Source organism: Tupaia chinensis, unplaced genomic scaffold (assembly GCF_000334495.1).
Source record: "Tupaia chinensis unplaced genomic scaffold, TupChi_1.0 Scaffold000499_1, whole genome shotgun sequence".
NCBI classification, from domain to species: Eukaryota; Metazoa; Chordata; class Mammalia; order Scandentia; family Tupaiidae; genus Tupaia; species Tupaia belangeri.
Window position 1 is genome coordinate 151,657 of NW_006160011.1, and position 21,951 is coordinate 173,607.

Genomic DNA, 21,951 nt, shown 5'->3' on the forward strand with positions numbered 1-21,951 from the left:
ATGACATGGACCCAGTGGCTTTAAAATCACACCTGGTGCATGAGCATGCATGCCTGAAAATCCCTAAAGGAGACTAGAGGAGAAGGGACTGAAGTGTGGCCATTCCACCCGGGGGTACTTCTCACTTTCTCTGTATCTTTCTGTTAAGTGCACACTCCCTATAGCAAAAATTAATAAATAAAATACTAATCTAATTTACAAAATTCTACTTACTGCAAATGTAGGGTGAATATTTGTAATTTGGATAAATATTGTTAAACTAGATGTATTTCAAATTTGAAGATGGAGCATCAGAGGATTGGAGAATAAAATAACAATAAAAGTCTACATTTACCTAAAATCATATTCTTTTATTAAAATTTCAAAATTCAACCCAAAATGCATATGGAAAAAATTTAATAGCATTTAGTCCTGTGTGGTAAAAACACAGGTGTTAATTACATTCTATTGGTTTCTTAATTTTTTATAATTTCAAAAATATGTATATCATGCTAACGCATAATAAAATAGAAAGACAGCCATAAATTGTGTTTTAGAAGTCTGAATGTTTAGCAGTATATAAAAACCCACAAAATGGAGAGGACGAAGAATTCTTTCCAGTTGTAAGAAATATAATTTAATAGAAAGTACATAAAATTAATTGTATTTAGTCCACTGAAAACAGAAAAGTCTTAAGAATATGAAAAAAATAAAATAAACAAATCAACCACACAGCATGGATAAAGAAAAAGCTTTGAGTAATAACTATTCAGGTTTGACACTGCAACAACTCTTTGTTCCACTTAACACAAAGGCCAAAAGCTCAAGAGAAAAGTGGGCTTTTCCCAACATGCTGAAGTAGAAAGGGCCTCTCTATGAATACAACGAGAAGGACTATGGTGAATGAAGGACTTTCTGACAAAAGCAGACCAATGAGTGGGGCAAGGTAAAAAGGGCCACAATTCAATAAGTATTCTCCCACAAAGACAGCTTAAGAGGAGAAGAAATCTCAAAAGGGCTAATCTTCACCTATTGCAAATATAAAAACTGAGGCCCAAAGAGAGTGGGGACCAGAGTTATAACCCATCCCCAGCAGCTTAGAACTGTGAAACCAGGGTCTTCTGACCCTGGACCAATGCATATCAACTCATCCTCTTAAAATGTTCTACAAAGGGTGCTGGCATCATAATACTGGCCTGCTTCTAGTGCTTATCTCTCCCAGTGGATCCTAGGCTCAAGTTAAAATTCTCTGTCAGTAAAACAATTATTTTTCTCTACCTTCTTACAAATGCTCCCTGTGCCTTACAAAGAAAGTCAGCGTAGCTCTTCTCACCCTTCAAGCCTGAGCCCCTTCCTTTGATACTTCCATCTTCCAACTCAAGCTGGGTATCCTCCTTTGTACTCTTACAATATCCAGTACCTCCACTTCTAATTTGTTATGTTCTTTTTCCCAGTAGACTATGTCCACCTAAGGAAGAGAGAATGCATCTGAACAGGAGCCAGCAGATGCCATAATGGCTACATCACTGGACTTTTACGTAGATGACCCTGGTTTGAAACCCAGAACCAGTAGCTTAAAACTCACTCCAGGAGCATGTGCACGTGTGCCCCAAATCCCAGGAGAAGAATGGAAAAGAAGGAATTGCAGTGTGTTCATTTCCCCTAGGAAGTGATTTCTCACTTTCTGTCTCTCTGTCTCTCTGTTTGTACAGTGAGCACATGTGCCCTACAAGAATCTCTGTCTCTCAAAAAAAAAAAAAATAGAAGAAGAAGAATACATCTGAATATACCTGTTAAATTGAGAAATCTGTTGCCAATGTTCTTTACATTGTGGCTCCAGGGTCCCCTCCAAGACCTTTATAAAAGGAAAGGCAGAAAAGCCAAAGCTTAATGATGACTCCTTGGGAGCTACCAGCTCTGATACCCAGTCAAAATAAACCCCACCCTTTTTGCCAGCTCTGGCTGAGGTCCCACTTCCTTTGCAAAAGTGTTTCCTCATAAACTCAGTCTGCAAACTGGATTGAAAATCAAAGATTCCAATGAGATGATTGTCTCTTGCTTTTCAACTAGACTAATTCCTTGGGAGCAGGAATCACATTTGCACTTCTCTGTGACTTTCAGGCCTTTTACACAAAGGTATGCAAGAAATACTTGTAGACATAATCCTGTTGCTAAAACAATGTTCCACAGTAGCCCTGTTACTATTAGTACCAAGTTAAAAGATACTAAGGTTAGTATCAGGTTAAAAGATACTAAGTGAGAAGGTTGGCAAGTGATGTGGTGGCTAAGGGCACTGGACTCCCACATGGCTGACCACAGTTCAAGTTCTGGCAGCTTTCTCTCTCTCTCTCTCTCTCTCTCTCTCTCTCTCTGTACCTCTCTGGCCAAATTTAAATAAATAAATAAAATTAAATAATTTTTAAAAAGATACTAAGAGAGTTTGTGCATATGAGTATGTATGTAGTCAAGCTTACAAATAAGTTGATCTAGTCAAAGAAAGGGGAATCCTTGCTTGAAGCCTAATGTGGCACCAGGCTTGCTGGCACTGTACAACAGATCCATCCAGTAAAGATACTTGTCAAAAGCCAGGTAGAGTAGAAATGAACACAGCTGAGCTGGCCTTGTAGTCTAGTGGTTAAGGGAACCAGATCCTGCATGGCTGACTGTAGCTCAAATTTCAGCCCTGGCAGTTAGAAAAACACACCACACATGTGCTGTGTGCCCAAATTCCAGAAGGATGGAAAAATGGAGAAGAAAGAAGTGCAGCATGACCATGCCCTATTGGGGCTGGGGGAGGCACCTCCTCCTCCTCTTCTTTCTCTCTCTCCATCTCTCTCTAGCAGGTACACGTGCCCTCTGGCAATTTTTTAAAAAAGGGAACAAAGTAGGAAATGTCGTCTTGTGTTTTATGAATATGTCAATTTCATATGTAAGTGAATTTTTCATGCATGTGTTGTTTTTCCTGCTGTTTCTGGTTGGATATCCACATTGCCTTGCTTCTGATTATAGTGTTGCATGGAACAAGACATGGACTAACAAAATCAGTTGCTTGTTCTCTTAGTGCCTTGGCATACAAGCCACTGAGGCTGCCAGCTGTCTGTCTTTTTCAGTGCTCTATGGTGTTGACCTTTCTTGAGAGAGAAAAGAGAAAAGACATAACCTTAGATGGCATAAAAAGATTCTATGAAAAAATTAGGGAGTATCTGGGACCATTTAATGAATCTCTTTACTGTAGGACTTCTCAAGAGTTTTTAGTATAGAAATAATATCTCCAAGAAGGGTATATAATTTATAGAGTTTCCCACACTTAACTAATCCCACAACAAAATTTTTTATTGGACTGTTTTGCAAGAGTAGTATTCTATGATATACATTTTGAGGAATGTAGTGTTAATCAAATAAAAATCTACTAATGTAGTCTAAGCTTATCAGGTTAACCAAAGTTAACAGAATATAGAAAGACTCGTCCACCATTAAAGATTTTTTTTTAACACATTTGTATTGCATGATATACCAGCTGGAAAATACCGTTGTAGACAGGAAAAGCTATCCCCCATGGAATCATTTCATCTGATAACATCTCTGTTGATTTCTGGCTCCAGTGTTTTCTCCTTTTGAGAGGATCCACATTCTCTGGTCTAATTGAGAATTTGATTGCTAGCCAATTTAGGATTCTGGGACTCTGTTAGAAACAGCACTGATGGCAATTCTTGGAACAAACTAAGCCCTCAATATGTGTTACTATCTGTCATTAAATGATTGGATGGAGGGATGAATACTTTTTTATATGTGTTTCTCAATCAGACTTTTAAAAGTGAAAACCCTGTTCATTGGGTCAACCTAGCCCCTCATGCTTCCTCATTTAAAGAAAAGCCACTGTTTTGTTTTGTATTTTTTACAAATGCAGTGCATTAAGGAATTATATTGAGAAGAAAACAAAAAGACAGAAAATTCAAATTTGACCATGGATTTCACCCCTAAAAACTAAACTGCAACTGCTCAACTGAACTTACTGATCAGATTTCAAATCCTCCAGAGATCAGTAGCACCTTTGGGAGGCACCCAAAGCTAAATTGTGCTAAATCTCTGCTCACTGTGAGTGTATTAAGCAGTGTGAGTGATGGCAGACTTTTTGAAACCATACCAGTGACAAAAAAAAAAAAAAAATCAACAATAGGGGCCAGCAAAAGGCATAGCAGTTACATTGCTGCACTCCCACTCAGGAGACTGAGGTTTGTGTCCTGGACCTGGTGGCTTGAAAATCATACCTGGCACATGTGCGTGTGTGCCCAAGAGCCAGAAGGATAATGGAGGAGAAGGGATTGTGGTGTGGCCATAACCCCCGGGGGTGCTTTCTCACCTTCTCTCTCTCTCTCTCTCTGTCTCTCTCATGAGTGTACATGCCCTTAAGGTGAAAACGTCCTAACAACAACAAAAAATCAGTAATATACAACAGAAAAGAATGGTCTGTTGCAAAATAAATCATAAAACACATGGTGTTTATTAAATAATATAATCTAAAAAATATAAATCTTATATAGTCTTTGAGTGCAAAAACTGGACCATTCATTAGTTAACTGTAGTTGGTATTTCCTATGGACAACTGTGTTCACACCTATTGAGGTTTAGTCTCTTTCATAGTGTTACTTGAAATATTTTAAGCTATACTTACTATGGAAATTTCTAGATAAAGCTTAGAGTGATTTTCTTATCTGATTAAGGAAGAATATACAAACACTATAGCGTGTTTGGCTGCAAATCTTGCATAATAGTAAAAACAAACACCATTCTGAAGAAACAGAGATAAAGAAAAATGGAAAACAAACTTCAAAATGTATCATAGGGAATAAATTCCTACCAAGAAATATGCTCTCTTCTAAACTTCATATTTATAACTTTGGAAACACATTTTATTTCAAGAAGAAGCAATATAGCAAATGCATTTTACAAGGAAACACATAAACTTATACACACCAACTTTTAAACTTTATGGGAGCAGTTCCAGAAGCCTAGTGTAAAGATGATATCTAGCAAAATAAAGGCTTGGGGAAGTATTAATTGGCCCCTCTGGGTCTTCCTTCTGGGGGAAAAGAGAAACTGTAAACTAAGAATAGTCTTCCCCAGACCTATTATATGATTTCTTATCCAGGGTTATAGTGGCCAGTATCAGTCTCACATTTTATAAATGTTTAGTAACTTTTTACTATTATCAAGAAAGGACACTGATGTTTACCTGTATATATCTGCCTCATTCTAGCATTCAAGATACTCAAGAATTTTCTCTCATATTAACTAACCAATCTCAGCCTCCCATTGTCCCCTCCTTTCATAATCTCGAATCTCCCCTCTAAAGGGTCTATTCATTACCTCCAACCATTGGCCAGCATACTTTAATGCATTTCACTGGAAGGAACAGAACACCCAATTCAGAGAGACAGTGATTATATCATATAACTGACAAGTTCTGAATTCAGAGAGGCAATGATTATATCATGTAACTGACAAATAAGCTCCAGGTGCAGTTTGATCCAGAGATCTCCTCAACTGTTCTCCTCTCATTCCCTTGACTCTGATTTCCTTCGCTATTGGCATCATTCTAACAATGGCTTCTTTCATGAAATTCCTGGTGTCACATTTGTACACTGCATGGATCAGAAAAAGAGAAGCATTAATCTTACCATTTCAAGAAAACGCTCTCTCCTAATAATCACAAAGACCTGAAGGATGTAACGGCTTGATTTTGGTCATGTGAAATACTTCTAGACATGGAGGAACCTAAAGAAATACTGGAATCTATCAGGAAGGCAGAAAGGGAAATGGATGTAGAGGAGGGTAAATAGTTTGACCATGGATTTCACCCCTAAAAACTAAACTGCAACTGCTCAACTGAACTTACTGATCAGATTTCAAATCCTCCAGAGATCAGTAGCACCTTTGGGAGGCACCCAAAGCTAAATTGTGCTAAATCTCTGCTCACTGTGAGTGTATTAAGCAGTGTGAGTGATGGCAGACTTTTTGAAACCATACCAGTGACAAAAAAAAAAAAAAAATCAACAATAGGGGCCAGCAAAAGGCATAGCAGTTACATTGCTGCACTCCCACTCAGGAGACTGAGGTTTGTGTCCTGGACCTGGTGGCTTGAAAATCATACCTGGCACATGTGCGTGTGTGCCCAAGAGCCAGAAGGATAATGGAGGAGAAGGGATTGTGGTGTGGCCATAACCCCCGGGGGTGCTTTCTCACCTTCTCTCTCTCTCTCTCTCTGTCTCTCTCATGAGTGTACATGCCCTTAAGGTGAAAACGTCCTAACAACAACAAAAAATCAGTAATATACAACAGAAAAGAATGGTCTGTTGCAAAATAAATCATAAAACACATGGTGTTTATTAAATAATATAATCTAAAAAATATAAATCTTATATAGTCTTTGAGTGCAAAAACTGGACCATTCATTAGTTAACTGTAGTTGGTATTTCCTATGGACAACTGTGTTCACACCTATTGAGGTTTAGTCTCTTTCATAGTGTTACTTGAAATATTTTAAGCTATACTTACTATGGAAATTTCTAGATAAAGCTTAGAGTGATTTTCTTATCTGATTAAGGAAGAATATACAAACACTATAGCGTGTTTGGCTGCAAATCTTGCATAATAGTAAAAACAAACACCATTCTGAAGAAACAGAGATAAAGAAAAATGGAAAACAAACTTCAAAATGTATCATAGGGAATAAATTCCTACCAAGAAATATGCTCTCTTCTAAACTTCATATTTATAACTTTGGAAACACATTTTATTTCAAGAAGAAGCAATATAGCAAATGCATTTTACAAGGAAACACATAAACTTATACACACCAACTTTTAAACTTTATGGGAGCAGTTCCAGAAGCCTAGTGTAAAGATGATATCTAGCAAAATAAAGGCTTGGGGAAGTATTAATTGGCCCCTCTGGGTCTTCCTTCTGGGGGAAAAGAGAAACTGTAAACTAAGAATAGTCTTCCCCAGACCTATTATATGATTTCTTATCCAGGGTTATAGTGGCCAGTATCAGTCTCACATTTTATAAATGTTTAGTAACTTTTTACTATTATCAAGAAAGGACACTGATGTTTACCTGTATATATCTGCCTCATTCTAGCATTCAAGATACTCAAGAATTTTCTCTCATATTAACTAACCAATCTCAGCCTCCCATTGTCCCCTCCTTTCATAATCTCGAATCTCCCCTCTAAAGGGTCTATTCATTACCTCCAACCATTGGCCAGCATACTTTAATGCATTTCACTGGAAGGAACAGAACACCCAATTCAGAGAGACAGTGATTATATCATATAACTGACAAGTTCTGAATTCAGAGAGGCAATGATTATATCATGTAACTGACAAATAAGCTCCAGGTGCAGTTTGATCCAGAGATCTCCTCAACTGTTCTCCTCTCATTCCCTTGACTCTGATTTCCTTCGCTATTGGCATCATTCTAACAATGGCTTCTTTCATGAAATTCCTGGTGTCACATTTGTACACTGCATGGATCAGAAAAAGAGAAGCATTAATCTTACCATTTCAAGAAAACGCTCTCTCCTAATAATCACAAAGACCTGAAGGATGTAACGGCTTGATTTTGGTCATGTGAAATACTTCTAGACATGGAGGAACCTAAAGAAATACTGGAATCTATCAGGAAGGCAGAAAGGGAAATGGATGTAGAGGAGGGTAAATAGTATATACTTGGCATAACATCCTTCTCCTTCCACTCTGCATTTTCCCTCCTCTCCTCTTGTTGAATCAATTTCAATTCATCCATCTTTTGAGGGTCCTCTCATATACAACCTCTTCACAAAGCATTTCCCCTCACTTCTAGATCTTTTTATTTTTTTAATTGCCAAAGGGTACATGTACTAGAGAGAGAGAGAGAGAGAGCAAAAGCGCCATCCCAATGAGGTGTAGTCATGCTGCAATCCTTTTTCCTTCATTTTCCTATCCCAGCAGGATTTGGGCACGTACACACATTCATCCAACTTGTTTCTCAAGCTGCCAAGGCCAGGATTTGAACTGTGATCAGTCATATGGAATCTGGCTCCCAATACACTGTGCTTTGCCACTGGTCTAATAAGCCAGTCTTCTGGATCTTTCCTCCATCCACCTTTGTAATACTTACTGTCCATGCTATACAACTCAGAGGACTAGTTTATGTACACTTAGATTAATTTTTGTTATTTATATATAAAATATTTTATTCCCCTAAGTTTTTTAAGTACTTAAGTGTATAAGTCTGTCTTTTATTTTATATACTTCCCATTCCTCCTACTATAGTTCTGGGCACATGTACACACACAAGAAGTATCAGTTGATAACATCTTCCAAACAGGTATGTCAGTCATCAAGGTCAACTTTCATCATGTCACTACATTGCTCACAATTCTATAGCTTCTCATTGCCTATAGGGTGGAATCTAGGATCCACAGCATAGGGTATTTGGCAAGATGTTAGTTTTGAAACGGTAACTACATACTTTTTTTCTACCACTTCCCACGTTCCCACCATCACCTGTGCTAACTCCCATATGGCAGCTAAGCCATTTCCATGCTTATTGCATCAAGACAGGAGATGACACTGGGAAGAAAAACAGAGGCAGAAAAAAAACAGTATTCCTCATTTTGTTTTTTAAACAAATAACCTTTAAATTATCTGAAATTTTTGGAAAGTATCAGATGGCATTGAAAAATAATTGCAAAAACACTATGAGAGAGAACAAGACCACTTTCTCATCTCTAACAGTATAAGATTCCCTGGGAAGACAGAGCTTAGACAGAAGGAAAGCGATAAGAGAAGAGAGATCAGAGAGGGTCCAGAGAAAGGGTTAACATGAAAAGCACAGAAACATGGATCTTTCCATGGACCCCACTTGGGACATTCACTGTGAGAACTGACAGAGCAGACCACAAAGTTCCCAAACAAGTCAAATGAGTGCCCTCTGGAATGAATGCCTCAGAGGCTTTGCTTGCCTTGCTTAACCACAGTTTCTAGAGAGGACTTGTCTTTGCCAGCAGCCAGTTATTTATGACTGAGGACTGATTCGACCTGAAATTTTTGTTTCCACATGTAAAAACTCTCCTTGTGGTGTCAAGAGAATAAAGACTGGGCAACTGAGAGATGGCACTGCTGATAAAGGCAGTCCCCTCCCCCATCACATTTACCCTGGAAAGAATGGGATAAGTGAGTGGGGACAGTTTATAGCCAGGACTAATGGTTAAAACAAAACAAACCAACAAAATCCAAGTGTTTCTGCTGTGCACAGGTCACTTTGGTCACTTTATACGTTGGACCCTGTTTCATCACCTTCCTTCTTCACCATTCCTTTCCCAGTGACCAAGCTGAACCAAATGGCTGAAATATATAGATGGGTCTTTTTCCTCTTGATGGTCTTGTTTAGTCAAACACTTTCCTGTATTAGGATATGTATGTGTCAATAAGAAAAGAGTGGGCCATGCCTTTGACCTCATCCAGTGTTAAATTCATTCATTCTATTCCATTCAATACAAATTCGGTTTACCCCCTACAAAGTACTTGCCATGGTTCGAAGTTCCCAGAATAAAAAGATGAGTAAGACCTAATCTTTGCCTTCAGAAAATTCATAGGCAGTAATTAGATAGATAATTGTAGGAAAACATATTAGGTGTTGAAATGAAGCTTTTATGATGCTAAGGGATTGCAAGAGAGGAAGTCAGTGACTTCAGGAGAGGCAGCCTTTGCTGCACAGTATCAGCCTCATAAGGAATGCTTAGAAACAGGGATATAGAACTTATCAACCTATCGACTGAATCTTATGGAGCTTCTCTGAGCCATAGGCCTAGAAGAGACGGTCAGAAATCACTTATACCTGAACAATCCAATTCCTTTCCAACACCCTGAAAAAAAGAAAGAGCTAGAGCAAATTCAACCCCTGCATACCTACAAACATAAAACCAAGAAGGTTTGGTTTCTCAACAAATTCTTCCTACTGTAGATTTGAGAAAAAGACAAGAAGTTATTTAACTTTGACCCCAAACTTTAATCTAACCTTCCTACTCTTCAGTCATGACCTGACAGAGCTTTACTGTTTAAACAAAGACTTGTATTAAAGGCAGATCCAACTGTAGAATGGCCAGGTTACCAGGTTGCTCTGACATGAAGGGAGATATGCTACATGTAGGGGCATCACCCATCTTAGGAGTCGTGCTCAACACTCTCATAACAAAAGACAAGTTAAGCCTCCACCCCACCAAAAATAACAACAATAATAATAATAATAAATTCACAATATATTGAATCAATTTGTTATTTGTAGAGGCCTTCAGAAATACAGTCTCAAAGATCCAAGGAGAACTACCTGTTTTTATGATTAGGTTACATGAAAAATGGACACCCATGTAGAAATTTGATTGACAAAGGGTAGGTATGATCTGATAGTAATAGACTGAAGGGAAAAACCCAGCAAGGCCTGTCTGCTTGGATTCTTGGTCATTCTATGCAGCACTTTTTCCTTCTCAGGAATGGGGCAATACCCTTTGGAATAGGGATCTTATACCCTACTATTAGACAAGTCAGGCCAGAGATTTTTCTTTTTTAATGAGAGGGAGGGAGGGAGGGAGGGAGGGAGGGAGAGAGAGAGAGAGAGAGAGAGAGAGAGAGAGAGAAAGAGAGAGAGAGAGAGAGAGAGAAAGATTGATTCTTGAGAAGATCTCACAAATGTGATTCTCTCACCCAGCCTCCCAGTTAGCTGGGATTTCAGCTGAATGCTACCATGCCCAGCCTATTTAGGTTGGTCTGGAATGTGGACTCAGGTCTTCCCACATACCCTCAGCCTAGTGTATGTAGCAGCCTTCTCTCCATGTGCAACTGTGGAGAGAAAGAGAGAAAGAGAGAAAGAGAGAGAGAGAGAAAGATTGATTCTTGAGAAGATCTCACAAATGTGATTCTCTCACCCAGCCTCCCAGTTAGCTGGGATTTCAGCTGAATGCTACCATGCCCAGCCTATTTAGGTTGGTCTGGAATGTGGACTCAGGTCTTCCCACATACCCTCAGCCTAGTGTATGTAGCAGCCTTCTCTCCATGTGCAACTGTGGCTGGGTGGGTCAGTGAATTCCATTATAGAGAGTTCCTACACAGAAAGATGGAGAAGGGTTAGCATATTTCTAAGGTTTCATGGTTTGCTTCAGGGACGAGGAACAAACTTGTTTTAGGAGCGAATGAGAGGGTAAGAAATAGAAGGGCAAGAGAAGGTCAGAGACTGCTACTCAGGTTTCCCAGTCTCCTTCAGTTCAAAGTTGTCAGCATGCCAAAACACCACGCTTGGGGTCTCATGTTCTAAGTGCTAAGACATATATGGATTATCTACTTACCATAATACGTATTTGAGGAAAACTCAACCAAACCCAATTAGGTCTTTTTTTTTATGTTTCAAAGTATTCCTCTGGACACATTCCTGATTGAAAATAATTAAAATTGCATGCAGTAGTTTCCTATCTTCTAGTTAACAAAATTCTGGAGGGAAAATTAGTTGCTTTTTCTTCTTGATTCAAGAGCAAGGTTTTTCCTAAAATGATTGTTTTTAATGGTATTAATAGAGCTTAACAAGGAAATTAAAAGTCTTTGGAAGCTATGGTCTTTCTACCACTTATTGGGTAGGAATTTAATAAGAGACCTCTGGACAAGGGAAATTGAAAAGATGAGGAAAGGTGGGGCACAATAAGATGACCAGGAAGTACCTGTTCTAACCACTGCATACAAACCAACCCTATGAAAGGCTATTAGGAGACTGAGGCTAAGCATGAAGTCACTTAAGCCAGAGCACACAGCTAGTACATGGAGGTATAAATGTTGGACCACAGTCTCTGCCTTTCCCCACTACCACCCTCTTCTTCTACTGAGCCCTGTCCTACCTCCATGTACCTCAGCAAAGACCATTTATCTCCCTCAAAAGCACTTTTGGAAGAAGAAAAAGTCACAGTTGTGAGTTGCATTTTCTGATTCTTTTTAACAGCATTCTGTTTTTGAGCATCCCTGTGCTTTGCCCTCTGGTAGGTTGGGGGTTGATAAAGAGATCTGTGAGTGAAGATGGCGATTTACAAACCATCCTACTGGGTGCCTAATAAAATGCAAATTGAGACATGGGGAGAAGAGAAGTTCTCTGTCCTTTTCTTTACAAATAAAGTGTTACGGTGCCACTTGCGGGGATCAGGAGCGCCATGCTGAGGCTGCATCTGCTCTTTCTGACAGCTCCCCAAAGAACCCTGCTTCTTTTTTGCAAGCCAGCAAGCTGTTCTTAGAGAGTACAAAAAGAAACCTGCTACAGGGGAAAAAAAGTTTCTGTAACAAGAGAGAAGAGATTTAAAATCAAAAATTAAAATGTTTGTTAGCAAAATCCAAGCTCATGTTCTCATTAAAGGAAGCCCTTTTTTTAATTAAGAAGAAGAAGAAGGATCACAAAATAATTTGACCATGGGGGTCCAAGTCTGTGGATGTGAACAAGTGACTAGGCTGGGGGTGTGGGGGAACTGGAGAAGGCAGGGTATAAAATGGGCAACCATCCCTCAGTGTCAGCAAACTGGTGCCCTGAAGAAACCCAGTCTCAGCACTGGTGGATATTTCAGTGCATCTCTTTGAACAGATGCTAAAATTCTGAATTTTATGACAACTACCAATTTTCAAAATTGGTATTCTTATTTCTTTGCCAAACTAAATGGGATTCTTGGGCTGGTCCTTTTAACGTCCATGTTGGAAGAATGCTGAGACCACTTCAAACATCTGAGCTTGGTTTGTCGAAGGGGAAGTCTGAGAAGAAACAGAAGACCCCAAAAGGGTGATAAAGAAGATATCTGGAGTTGTGAAAAGTGGACTCGGGCTGTGAAATTCTTAAACATGGAGGCAAAAAAAAAAAAAAAAAGAACAAAACTAACTCATATTCGCTCAAAATTTGTCTTATACCAGGTCCATGTTTAAGATCAAAATCACCATTACATCCCATCCTGTCTACTACCCTATGAAGGTGGTATTTTATCATCCCCAATTTACAGATAAGAAAACTGAAGATCAGAATGACAACTCATGAAAGATAAAGAAAGGTCCTGGGTGTCTTCTAGTAGGATCTAATCGAAATACACCACAGTGCTAAAAATGTCATTTCATAAACAATGGATAAACAATGGACAGACATCTATCATAGAAGGAAAGAAGGGGGAAGAGAGAAAGGAATCTGCTATTTTTAAATGCTTGTATAGAAAAGCTTTTGCTCATTACATTTTCAATACTTTTTAAGTATCAGTAACCATTTTCATGATTCTATGGGGGCAAGTCTTATTTTATACAATCAAAGCTAAATTTGATTGTAATTGCTTATCTCTCTTTGGTTTGTAGTCCTATTACTTAGTAAACAAAACCAGATTTAGATGTTAAACTGTGACACAATATATCAATTAATAAAATACTTATATTTTTAAGTAAAACTGATCTACCTCCTAAATTCCTCCAGTATGTCTGTCCATTTCACAGACTGACATTTAAATTTATTTCTGGCTTACATCTCCAGCTTACTTTTTCCTATTTGTCTATAAGCTTTCTGGAGACTCACTAGGAGGCTTTGGAAGAAACAGAATAAAGTGGGCTTGAGCCACTCCTTAAGTGGTTGGGAATTCAAGAACGTAGGTGTTTTTAGCAAGGCACCTTGGTAAGGATGATCTGAATATATGAATAGGGGAAAGACACATGTAGATACTTTCAAATATCTTGGTATAAGTCCAATTGAGAGAAAAGTTAGAAATTACAGATGATCCAATGGTTAGCACTAATCCCAGTGGGCAAAAGTCACCAAGAGTCAGTTTTCAGTTCAACATATAAAGGACTTGTGTCCTGACCCGCAGGACAGTTGAACAGTTTCCTGGGGGAGGGAGTGAGAGAAGGGACAGACACACAGAATGGAAACAATACGAGGTGCTGATCAAGTCTTCTGTTTATTGAGGAAGAATTACGAGCTTATATACAGGCTGGTGGGCACTGATTTGTTGCCTGAAATGCAAATGAGATAGAACAGTATGAGCCAATCATTGATGTGGGTGGATCTCTCCCATTGGCTAGAAACCCAACCTCCCCAGGGGGGAACAGTTGGTCACATGATTTCTGAGAAACTGTTTGCTCAGTGAGGAAGTGAAACCTAATGGTTTCCAAGATGGTGGATAGCTCTCAAGATGGCGGACAGCTCAAGATGGCTTCCGTATGCTTCCGACTTGAGAAAGGTTCGGCTTATAAGACATGTAACTGGCTTCCACGAAGGTGGGGCTGGATATCATTTCTACTCCTAGAAGTTTCCAGCTAAAACTTGGAAAGTCTGTGGAATTGGAGATTGAGGTTAGGCAATAAGGCTATAGGCATTTCCAAAATTTTATTGTCTATTTCAGAAAATTGTGAAATTTTTATTATGAAATGTATTATATATGTATGGCTTAGAAAAAAGTAATTAAAATATTAATTAAAAATCATGTACCAATGGCCCTGCTGCACAAATAAAATGATACCAGTGCCTTAGAGACCTCCTTTGTGCCTTTGTATCCTATTCTCTCCCTTTTTTCCCCCAAAGGTATTTAATATTCTGGATTTTGCATTTACCCTTTGCTCATCTTATAGATTTTTTTTAAATATATGCCTTTATTTCTAAAAATATATTGTTTAATCATGCCTCACTTTGATTCTCCAATAAATTAACTTTATAAAAACACCATGTATCCTTTTGTCTTGCTTCATTGAAATCAAACAAGGTATTTTAGGGATTCACATGTTGAAGTATGTATCTATAGTTCATTCATCTTCATTTGCAGTGAATGACTAGCACAATTTATTTATCCTTCTACTGTTGATGAACATATGTTCCATTTCCAGCTTTTTAATACTATGGATTATGCTACTCTGAATATTCTTGCACATATGCACACACACATACACACACACACAAGTCTCTTCAGGATTCATATGTAGGAGGAGGTAAGTAGCTGGCATGTTGTTTAATTTTATGGGTTGACTTGACTTGGCCTGATACATCAGCTCTTCTTTTGTCTCAGGGTTGCCAGTTTTTTGACTGGCACTTGCACTATTGACTCTCCTGGTTCATCATGGTTTTTGTAAACACATGCCAAGTTTAGAAGTCATGTTGGGTCCTAGGCAAACACAACTGAGGCAAGGAGGTCCCAACTGTAGATGAAAACACTAATTTTACTGATCTCCAATTTCCCATGTCCACCACAACGCCTTTTATTTATTTATTTGTTTATTGACTTTGTTGTGGGGCAAGTGTGCTTGCTGGAGAGAGATTGAGAAAGAAGAGAGAAAGTGAGAAATCACCCCGCAGGGAGGATGGTCATGCCACAATCCTTTCTCCTCCAGTTTTCACTCAGGATGTTGGGAATGCACACACACTCCTAGTGTGATGTTCAGGCTGCCGGGTCCATAACTCAAACCATGGTTGGCCATCTGTGAGTTCAGTGCTTTAACTACCATGCCACCTGCTGGCCTTTCCATGACATCTCTTCTAACTGTCTTACCCTAGGTAAGTTTTTCTTTTTGTGTTTCTAAAACTCTCATCCTCTTGTCTACTCATTTTAGTCCACAATAATACATTATCTGACGTTAGTCTCCATTTCTTCCTATACAAACATCATTTTCCTAAACAAAGGAAGGTTTTGAAAGGACAAACACCATTTTTCACAAGTTCAACTCTCCTCTAGCAAACAGCAAAGAATAGAGAAAAAGAGGGGCACTCAGAAGACATTTGCTAATTGACTTAGATGAGTGAGAGTTGGAATATGCCTTTTGGGAAAAATCAAATTTCATCATTTCAATTCAAATTTCATCTTCATTTTTTTTTTAAGATGTTTTTGCTATAGGGCACGTGCACTCTCCAGACAGACAGAGAGAGACAGAGAGACAGAAAGCGAGAAATCCCCCCCCCGGGGGGGGTGGCCACACCACAATCCCTTCTCCTCCATTCTCCTCTTGGGATCTTGGGCATGCACGCACATGCGCCCAGGGTAAGTTTTAAGCGACCGGGTCCGGTATACAAACCGCGGTCGACTACATGGAAGTCCAGTGACATAGCCATTACACTAACTGCTGGTCCCTTATTGCTTCATTTTTAAGGAATGGGGACTGTCCTATTCCTTTTGCACTCTGAAGAAAATAAAATCAATACCATGTACAAGTAAAGGGCAATTGTCATTCTAAATATAAGGACACTGGTAGGCATCAATCAATTGTTAGCATACTTGTTACCCACTTTGTGGATTATCTGTGGCCACAATGATATCCTCATTTGTAGTCCTCCCCTCTGGCCCACAGCCTTCTGCTTGGCTGCAACATTGGTAGGTACCCAGGGAATGCTGACTCATTTAAACATCAGCTAGAAGCAAAATGTAATTAGGAAGATAAATCAGCTGCAAAACTACCACATAATGTCTATTCAAACCAAATGACAATAGCAATGTCATCTATTATTTTAGATGATCCATAACTCTGCCCACCTCAATAACCATGAAGAGTCATAATTTTCCCAGAAGAAATATTTTTTATAAGACTATGTCATTTTCCCTGTAAATTTAAACACACTATAACCTAAACATACCATAGGACCCAACAATTCCATCCCAAGGTATATACCCAAGTGAAAAGAAAACTTAAGTTCACACAAAGACCTGTACACAAATGTTTACAGTTGTATTACTCAGAATGTCCCCAAATTATAAACAGATGTTCTTCAACTAGCCAATGGATAAAAAATATTAGAATAATAGTCAGCAATACAATGGAATAAACTACAACTACCTGCTGCAACATAGGTAAGTAAAAATCAAAATGCATGATCCTAAGAGAGAGAAGCCAGAAACTGAATGCTATACACTGTATGTTCTAATCTCCATGAAACTGGAAAATGCAGAATTGAGATAGAAAACAGATCAGGGAGTGCCCCAGGATTGAAGTGAATGGGGGGAAGGTTTAAACACAAAAGAGAAAGGGGGCGATTTGGAGGGTTGATAGGACCAATCTATGTCTTAATTATGTTGGTAGGTACACAACTGTGTTTGTCAGAACTGATAGAACTGTACCTTGAAAAGGATGAGTTTTGCTGTTTGTAAATTACATTTCAATAAACCTGACTAAAACCAAATTTACCTCAAGTCCCTAAATCTCAGTTGTTCTTCCTTCCTTGGAGTCCCTATAAAATAATCCCAAACCAGGAGCCCTCCTCACAGCTGTATTGATAAATGGGAAATAAATTCTGCCACCTTCAATTTCCAATTATACTACCACAGCTTTTCAAGTTACTCACCAAGGTTGATTGTCAAGCCTTTATGAGGAATAATCTAGATAGAGCTTCACTTTTAATGCACTTTTATTTTAGTAACTTTAAAAAATTAAATTCAGGGTTTTTCATTTGCATCAGGCATTGAGTTTGATAAAGTAGTTTAAATTAGCAGAAGAATTGCACACCTGCGCCAAATTTTCATATCAGCCACCTCAAAGAATCTGAGTCAAGCAAGAATTCACATCCAAAAATGATCTCTCATTTCATCATGCATATTGGTATGAAGGAAACATACCACACTTTAAAAGAGACAAAAAAAATAAAAATAAAATCAAAGAGGCGGCATTTATGCTTCTCTGCTTACATCTGATTATGCAGCAACTTCCAGAAAACAAACGTATGTGAAGCTAGTGATGAATATGTATCAAAACCAAACCTAATTTTCCTCTCTTATGTCTAGCCAATGAAAGGATAGGTCATTTCAGGCATTCAGCAATCTGTCCCATGTTCTGTGTATCAGAACCCTTTGTGGGTGAAATTCCATCCAACAACAGTTCAGAACATCTAGGATGTAACACGACCTGTGTGAGGAACAGTACAATATACATAGAGACAGAAAATTGTGGGGTATACTCTGCACAAAATTGAAATTAAGCAAGAGAAACAGGCATAAACACAACTACAGATAACGCACAGCAAGATAAAATCAATGTTATCATAATATGAGGTCATGAAAGAAGAATGATTTTAATGAAAAAACTGGGAAGGCTTCATGAAGAAAGTGGTATTTTGGTCTGTGTAGGGTTTAAACAGGCAGTGATAGAGAAAAGTATTCCTCTGTGAGTGAGGAACAATGTGACAGCAAGGGATAGAATGCAACCATAGAATGAATGAGTCATATATAGCTAAAATTGAAGTGTTGAAGGTGAGGAGTTACCTTGCAAAGATTGAGGAAAGTATGAATTCCAGGAAGAGACTGTGGAGTGAAGAAACAGCAGGATATTATGGGCTGGGAAACAGAGATACTTCCTGGGAGGCAGAACAAAAGAGTGATTAAAAGTCAATGCTGTGAGACTAGCAGATGGTGTAATGGTTACATCACTGAACTCCCATGTAGTCGACCACGGTTTGAGTCCTGGACCCAGCAGCTTAAAACTCACAGCAGGTACATGTGCATGCATCTTCAAAATCCCAAGAGGAGAATGGAGGAGAAGGGATTGCGACATGACCATCCCCTCTGGGGGCGATTTCTCACTTTCTGTCTCTCTGTCTCTGTCTGTCTGTTCAGCAAGTGCACATACCCTATCGCAAAAAATCTCTCTGAAGTCAGTGCTAAGGAGCTAGGCAACTCTAGAGTCAAGTCACAGGCCTACTGTCTCAAAATTCATATTGTCTTAGATGTAGTGAACGTCTATACAACAGCTATTCTTCCCTTTTCCTTGCTAATAAAACTCTGATTTCGATTGAATAGTTGAACATCCAACTTTAGGAGATGAATTATTAATGATCTGAGATAGCAGTTTTCAACGTGTGGTCCACAGACCCTTGGAGGTCCTCAAAACCTTGTCTAGGAGTCTGCAAGAAATAAATTATTTTCATAAGAATACTAAGACACTATTTACCTTTTTCACTGTGGTTCAAAAGCAATGGTGTGCAAAACTGCTAGTATCTTAGAATGAATCAGGGCAAGAGCACCAAATGTGTCACAGTGGCCATGTGGTCTTCATCACCAGATACTGCCCCCCAAAATTGTTTTAATTTTTAAAAAAGAAAGAAAAGGAGAAGAGTAACAAGGAGCAGAAGAAGAATAAAAAGAAGTATTCTTGGTGAAGAAGTAACAAAAATTATTAATATATTGTTGTAGTAAGTCTCGACCCTTGAGTACAACTCTTTTTGAGTATTTTATGTAATAAAATGAGAAGTTTACATCAAGCACTTCTAGGCATATCAAAAGGCAGTGATCTCAAGGAAAGATAACTTGTACAATCATTTGAGTTATAAGCTGTACTAACCACTTTTGCCATGGAGTATCATTTTTGTCAAAAAAAAACCCCTGATAAACCATAGATATTCAATCTGGCAGACAATATGAACCTCACACTTCAAGAAAAACAACTTGATAGAAATTTGCTGTCAATGATAAAATACGAGCTTTCAAGTGAAGATTCAAATTTTGGAAAACTTGTATCTGCCACTGAGAGTTTAACAGCTTCCTGATATGTAAAGATTTTTGTGATATGAACAGGGGTGATATTAATGGATATGATTTCTATGTCATATAATGCAATAAAAAAACATATTTGGAAAATATGCATAACTCAAAGAACCAAAAACCAACTAAATGATCAATGTATGACATTACAAAGTCATACATGGATAAAAGACCCCTTCAAATGGCAAAGGAGACCAATGGAGTTTAGTGAAACAGAGTATGAAAATATTTATTTATATGTTTTTAGATTCCGTTTTGTAATTAACCTTTAAGAAGCCAGTGCCTGGTGAGTTTGAGTATGGTGTCAAAGAAGAATATCCACAATTATCTGAAAAGGCTATTAAAACAATCTAAAGCTATATTTTTTTCATATATTAGATTGGTGCAAAAGCAATTGCAATTTTTAGATTATTATAACTAGGTTCAAACATATCTTTATTAATCAAAATAGGAACCATTTCCAATCAACACCTTTTTGCCAATGAGAAATTTTTTGTATTCCTATAGCATAAGAATTGATGCTTTAGGACTTGACAAACTCTTGGAAAGCATCTTCTGCATCCCGCTGGTTGTGAAAACATTTTCTCTGCAAAAAACTGCCAAGATGCTTGAAGAAGTGATATTCGGTTTGTGAGAGGTCAGGTGAACATGGTGGACGAGGTGAAACTTCATAGCTCAATTCATTCAACTTTTAAAGCATTGATTGTACAATCTGTGGTTGGGCAATGTGGTGGAGAAGAACTGGGCCCTTTGTTGACCAATGCCAGCTACAAGAATTGCAGTTCTCAATGTACCTCATTGATTAGGGGAGCATGCTCCTCAGATGTAATGGGTTTGATTGGATTCGGAAAGTTGTAATGGATCAGATTCCACAAAACAGTGACCGTGACCCTTTTATTGGTACAAAGTTGGCTTTTGGAAGCATTTTGGAGCTTCTTCTTGGTCTAACCACTAAGCTGGTCATTGTCGGTTCCTGTAAAGAATTTACTTTTCATCAGATATCACAATCCAATAAAAAAAAAAATGGTTTGCTGTTGTTGCACAGAATAAGAGAAGATGACACTTCACAACAATCTTTTTTCTTTTTAAATTTTCAGTCACCTCGTGAGCCACCCACTTATGGAGTTTTTTCACCTTTCGAATTTGCTTCAAATGCTAAATGAATATAAAATGGTCAATGTTGAGCTCTTTGGCAACTTCTCACATAGTTGTAAGAGGATCAGCTTTGATGATTGCTTTCAGTTGGTCCTGGTCAGCTTCCAATGGCCATCCACTATGCTCCTCATCTTCAAGGCTCTCATCTCCTTTGCAAAACCTCTTGAACCACCACTGCACTGTATGTTCATTAGTAGTTCTTGGTGTTGTTGATGTTGTTGCAAGTTGTCTACACTGCTTTATGATGCATTTTGAACTCAAATAAAAAAACAGCTCGGGGCCAGCAGTTGACGTAATGGCTATATTACTGAACTCCCATGTAGTCAACCACAGTTTGAGCCCCAGACCCAGTGGCATAAACTCATACCGGGCACATGTACATGTGTGCCCAAGATCTTGAGAGGAGAATAGAGGAGAAGGGATTGCAGCATGGCCATCCCCCCTGAGGAGTGATTTCTCACTTTCTGTCTCTCTGTGTCTCTCTGTCTTTTGGCGAGCACCTGCACCCTACCTCTCCAAAAATAAATAAATAAATAGTTTGAATTTTCTTTTTGTCTGACATCATTTCCATAGTATAAAATACATACAAAATAAACAGCAAGTAATGAGTCATTAGCAAGAAACAGGCAGCAAGAAATGAACAGTAAAATGTTGTATAACATAGCCATATTTATTTTTTGAGTATGTTCAATATCATCAATCTGCAAATTTTAAGGCAAAAATGCAATTACTCTTGCACTAACCTAATACTTCAACCAAAAGAATATATCATAACTGATTGCCTATACTGTTTTCTACTAGGCCAGATGTTAGAGATTTACAGAATCAGTCAGCCATTTCTAGGTGCAGCAGGAAAATGCAGTGCTCGGCAGGGCTGATCCACATGAGAAGGTTCCATGTTTGTGTCCAGAGACCTCCCTGAGTATTCCAGGCATGCATGTGCCCATGGTCTAGGGCTAGCTAAAGATGGGGGTAAACGGCAGCATCAAGAACCTGTTAGGAATGCTGTATCTCTCTCTCTCAAGCCTTCTTTCTCACTTATGAAAGAAAATAAAAAAGCCAAATAAACTTTCTTAAAAAGAGATTTTAAAAACATAAAACAACATCACTCTTTTCTATTATTTTTGTTTGTTTTGAAAAATAGTTATACTTCAGAAAAATATTTTAACAGTAATAGGTATTTTATTGCTATTTTAATAAACTATTATTTCTAAATTATCAGTTTTAATTTCTAATGTGGTAAATATCAATAAATATAACCCACATCAATCAAGATC